General features: G+C 45.8%; 1 pseudogene; it reads left to right on the top strand.

Moving 5' to 3' along the window:
- The first annotated feature begins 678 nt into the window (after positions 1 to 678).
- LOC125339977 lies at positions 679 to 1410 on the top strand (annotated as a pseudogene).
- The last annotated feature ends 4488 nt before the right edge of the window (positions 1411 to 5898 follow it).

The raw sequence follows: 5898 nt of genomic DNA, 5'->3' as shown, positions 1-5898 counted from the left end.
AACACAATTTAAGAGGCAGGGCTTTTTTTTTTTAAAGCCCCAGGAGAAAAAAATATATATTGTTATTTTCAACAACAATAAAAATTGTTTGAATGGTCAGTGAACCAAAAGGCGAGCAACGTGGAAAGAAGAAATCTGCAGCAGTGCCCATTTGTTGATTGTGCTGGGGATAAACTCCTCCTGGGGCATGAGGATTGGGTGACAGCAGCCGACAGGGCGGAAGGTTCTAGAAGGACAAAGATTGGGGAAGATTCTCCTATTTTATATGTGAATGAGTTAATATCTCCATCTCTTTTCATCTCCTCCCTGATGTGTTCTTGGAAGAGTATTAATTTTGGAATTGTTTTTTTTTAATTAACTAACAATTTTATTACCTTTAGGTAATACAAGGAGTGGACATTCAACAAAGCAGTTCATGAATACGGTGGTGTGACTTGATCAATGCTACCCTTTCCCACATTTTCACCCACCCCTCCCAACTTATCCCTTCCCTCGTTTTTCTTATTTTTCTAGGATATGTATTAATCTTTTACCATTCAACAAAGGAGATTATGTATGCAATGCATTCTGGGACTTCTAAATCCAGTTTTCTTTCCGATCATTTGTCTTTCAGCCAGGGGAGAACGCACACACTTAGGCTGTGTAAAACATACACGTAGCTCTTTCCCGTCTTGCAAGATGGCGGGTGAAAAGGCTGAGAAGCCGGACACTACAGAGAAGAAACCTAAAGCCAAGAAGGCTGGTACCGATGGCAAGGTGAAGAAGGCTGCCCCTAAGTCTAAGTCCAAAAAAAAGCCCAGGAAAGGGACTCCCCACTGCAGCTGAAACCCGGTCCTGGTCTGAGGAATTGGCAGATGCTCTCGGTCTGCTATGTATTCCAGAAAAGCCATGTACAAGAGGAAGTACTCGGCTGCTAAGTCTGAGGTTGAAAAGAAAAAGAAGGAGAAAGTTCTTGCTACTGTCACAAAACCAGTCGGTGGAGACAAGAACGGAGGTACCCGGGTGGTTAAGCTTCGAAAAATGCCTAGATACCACCCCACTGAAGATGTCCCTCAATCGTGTTCCTCTGCGTAGAACACACCAGAAGTTTGTTATTGCCACCTCCACAAAAATTGATATCAGCAAGGTGAAGATCCCCAAGCACCTCACCGATGACTACTTCAAGAAGAAGCTGCAGAAGCCCAGGCACCAGGAGGGCGAGATCTTCCACACAGAAAAAGAGAAATACCAGGTTGCAGAGCAGCACAAGGTTGATCAGAAGGCAGTGGACTCACAAATTCTACCCAAAATCAAAGCTGTTCCTCAACTCCAAGGCTACATGAGATCTCTTTTTGCTCTAACAAATGGGATTTATCCTCACAAAATAGTGTTCTAAACTTACTAAGAGCCTAATTAAATCATTTATAAGTTTAAAAATAAATAAATAAATAAAACATACACGTAGACCTTTTGTATAGCATCGCAGAAAACTGTAAAAGAGTGATGGGCTGGGCGTAACATCTGATTGTGCTAATGTTCAGGGCTACATATTGTATCAAATTTCAAAGAAGATGGCATTAAAGCGGGTGTTTAAATTGTAGGAGATGACAGAAACGGTCATTCTGTCATTGCCCTGAACCTGCTGACAGTTCACCGCAAGAGCCATTGTCATCACTGCAGAAAGACAGTCATGGCCTCGCCCACAAGCCTGGGAGAAGACAGCAGGGAAGCCCGAGCCTTGCGCTTCTGTTTCTGCTTTCCTACGAGGGGCAGTTACGGGCACGAGTTTATGACCAGAAAAAGTGCAGGTCCACGGACTACAGCCCCGCTGCCCTCTTCCTTCTCTGAAGTGCAATACAAATTAATTTGCCAAAACATCCAAGAGTCATCTTTGTACTAAATGATGCATGATTAAAAAAACACACATACCGGTTGTATCTGCTCTCACCACGTTCATTACCATGATGTGCTAAACATTCATAAGCCCATCATTCTTTGGGGCATTTGGAGAGGGGCAACAGCTTGGTAAAATCCAAAAAGATCCTTTCATCCACCCCAGGCCGCTGCCTTGGCAAGGCACACCTCAGATTTATTTGTTGTTATTTTCAGGCCAAATATTTCCAGGAAATAGAAAGTACTCAGGAGACCAGGCTTGTCTAATGCCCCAATCAATCAGTTCTCAACTCCACAGCGTGTCTAGGTCTTAGGTGATTTCTCAAAGACTGTAATGGGAATGAAAAAGCAGCATCCGTGTATCAACAAATACAAAAACAATTCTAATCAGTAAAGTTTCTAATTGAGAGAGAGAGAGAGAGAGAGAGAGAGAGAGAGAGAGACAGAGAGAGAGACTTGACCAACTGTAGGGGATTCATCACAGTTTATAAAACATTGATGACTTTGGGGTACTGTGATTTCCTCCAGCAAATGGAAGAAATTCATGCATACGCTATAGAGTAAGATGCCTTCAGAGTGAAGGGAAATGGCTGAGGAATACAGTCTCATTTGACTTTAAGACTCCATTCATGTGACAAAACTACCTGGCAGTGTACTGCGGCTCATAGTCCTTGATTAAGTTGTAAAAGGAGACACATGCAGACCCTAGATGCTGTTCAGAAACTCCCCAGAGAAGAAGTCGCCGCGGAGCTGCCAGCCTCCAAAGGGCTAAGGTCCGGGTAGGGGCAGACGGGGCCGAGCACTTCCTCCTGATATAAACGCGTCAGGCTTCTGCTTACAGGCCAGCCCAAATGTCCTTGCTCCCCTGTCTGCTTTCAGAAAGAAAGGCTGGCTTTCACACAGAAGGCCATGGAAGTCTCCACTGTAATTAAATAATACAACATCAAAGTTGGCTCTGCCTCCAGCAAGACAGAGACTAGCTAGTCAAAGGTTTTTGTTTCCTTCTTTATAAATCATTGAATTCGGCTTTTAGGAAAGAAATGCAAAGAAGAAAAAAAAAGAAAACCCTACCAGGCAGAACAAGAGCTATGTTGAAGAAAAGTCAATAAAACAATTTGCTCTTCAAGGGACTAGCAGAGGTAATTTCCACTTTCATCTTCCGTATCTGCATCCTGGTTTGTACCTGATTTATCAGTTTCAAAAGAAGACTCTCCAATTCAACTTTTTGATTAAAATCAGTGCAGTGGGTTGAGGGTAAAGGCTTTTAAAGGTAGCTGTGAAGAATATCCGTGCTGGATTCCAGAAACAAAGGCATTCCCACCTCCAGGGAAGAGGAGTCATTCATGGGAATGACAGAAACTCCTTGCCAGTCACTGGGTCCAAGGGTCCGTGCCTTAGAACGCAGCGTGCCTCCCCATGAAAACGGCGGGTAGATCATAGTGCCCGTTCAGGGGCTGTTGTTCACAGGGTGCTATGTGTTTCCCTGGTCAGTCAGCATCCCAGAACTTCATAATCCATTCTGTGTGCCGTTTGCATAACAGCACTGAGCTTCCTGCAAATGAACAGAACCCAGGAGTCCACTCTTCCTACAACCTGCCCAGCCGCCAAGGCTGCATGAGCTGCCAGCTCCCAGCTATGCGTCCACTCACCATCGGGGGGGAGTAGAGAGCTCTCTAAACAGGCACTGCCGGGCCAGCCTGTGGGCAAAACGCCATCCCATCAGGACCATGTGGTCAAGTGATTCATAAAGGAAATCAGCCGTCTGCATGTGTAGGTGGCGTAAAGCCAAATGACCAAGTCACTAACTGTGAAATGGTTAACGCTTGGCCATCGCCTCCATCTTTAGGTGGCTCTGGGGGTTGCTAGAAATAAATCGTAGTTCCCTTGTAGTACATGGTGCTCATCTGGTCCTTTCAGGAATCCTTCCTTTGCCCTCATTCAAAACCATTTAGGTTTTCAAAAAAGTGAAAAATGGCTTCCCTTTTTCAAGACTGCTGATAAGATTAAGTTGATTACAAACATCTTACTGGTGGGAAGGAGAAAAATACAGTGACAGAAGGCGAGGCTTTCTTGAGGAAAGAAGAAACTGCTGCTTCTCAGAGCCATGGTCCCCAGCCAAGGTCACCGCTGGGTAATGCCGTTATTTTATGTTCCTCTACGTAGGACTAAGCAGTCTGACTGGCGTGGCTCTGATCAAGGTGCACAGGTGGCGAAGGCTGCTGGTGCACCATGTGATCCGAAATCGACTCCAGGGACAGAGGCCCAGAGTGGGTCCTGACCAGCAGAGGAAAACCATTGCCGGGAGAGGGAGACGGGAAGGGAGATGGAGAGAGGAGGGGAGGAAGAGGAGCGAGCAGGCAGGGAGGCAAGCAAAGAAGGAAGGAAGGATGGAGCGGGAGAGAGATTGGCAAAGACAATGGCAGAAGGATGAAGCCCGCTTCCCACCACGGATGACCTGCACCTACAGGGGTGTGTAACTACTTACCAGGGCAAAACGTGCTGACCCTTGGATGAGGGAGGTCGAAGAGGGAATGTCTCCCTTTCATTCCATCCGTACAGACTATGTGTTTAACAGAAGCTTTAGAATTTGGCATAATCTAAGAAGAGTAAGCTTGCCAACTTCATTAATATTGCTTTATGTTCATTAAAGTGTAGACTGTGTTAAAATGCTTTTCAGGCATTCCCAGGAGGGCTGGCAAAGAAGCTGGCAAAACACTGAGGCATCCATCTGCAGGTAGCTCATTATCTGGGGTGGGTTGTCGGGGGAGACGGGGAGACCCACAGAGGAACTCACTGACCCTCATCAACACCCACCCTTCTCCAAGTGGCCGGTCCCTTCTGTCGTTAAGCAACTCAGCTACCCATTAGATCCAACGAGGTTAACTGAGAACCTACTATGTCCTGAGACTCTCAGGGTGCTGAGGTTAACGTACGGAATCATTCTCGAGTGAAAGTGTGATTTCAATCACCTTTCAGCTGTTCCCGTGATCTCTGAGGCCAGAGACCGGCTCTGGATCTAGGAACAACTTCCAATTTCTGGCGCTAATTTGTTCTTACACTCTAAATGTACGTGGAGACTTTAGTCACTCCAGTCAAATGAAATTTTGCTTTGCTTTTCCCATGGTGAGGTAGAAAGTTTCACTGTTTCTGTGTAGTAAAATACGTCGTTAACTTAGGAGAAGAGAGAAGAATCACTATGGCAATAGGTATGTAGGATACAGAGAGAGGGGAATGAATGTCCGTGGGAATGGGGAGCAGATGCGTGGAGAGAGGGGTGGCAGGCAAATGCCGTCGGAATAGTCCATGGAGATGGGTGGAAATGGCACCAGGTAACTGGCGGCGCGGGGTGGGGTGGGGATGGATGGGGGAAGGAGAGGGGGGCTGACATGGATTAAGATTCATTGTACTCTTCAATGGGCAAGTTGCAACTCTCTGCTCCAGCTTTCCTCGCAGCTGACGGACAGGAAGATGCCAGGCATTTGCCATCTGGGGTTTCTGGTGCCGCCCCCCCCCCCCCAGTTAGCAGCTCCTTGTTCTGCAGTTAGCGCTCGCTGGAATGGAAGCGTGGCAAGCAGACAGCAGACCTTCTGATGTCTGCCTGCCCTCATTGGAGAAAGGATTTAATCACGAAAGCAGAGACTCTACAAAGAGGAAGAAAGCTAGGTTTCGTGGGGAAGAAGAGAGGGATTTTTTCAAAGCTATTACAAGAGGTGAAGCATTAGTGAGAAAACCATCCGTGTATTCGCGTTCACTCAACAAACGTTCGCTGAGTGCTTCTTGTATGGCATGAATTGGCTGTGCAGTGATGACTATAGTGTGGACTCTTCCTCTGGGACTTCACAATACAGGGAGAGAAAAGTAGAGGTGGTAAATGAATAATTAATACAATTCAATTTTGTAAGTGCTTCAAAAGCACCTATCATCTCTTAAGAATCATCCAACTAGAAACAGAATATTCATCAAAACAGAAAGTTCTACAAAATTCTATTGAGTAACAAATTTGTCCAAGATAGAAGATTGCTAAAA

This window comes from Perognathus longimembris, chromosome 22 (assembly GCF_023159225.1).
Source record: "Perognathus longimembris pacificus isolate PPM17 chromosome 22, ASM2315922v1, whole genome shotgun sequence".
NCBI lineage: Eukaryota > Metazoa > Chordata > Mammalia > Rodentia > Heteromyidae > Perognathus > Perognathus longimembris.
The sequence above is the reverse complement of the archived record's forward strand: the minus strand, read 5'-3'. Positions and strand labels throughout refer to the sequence as shown.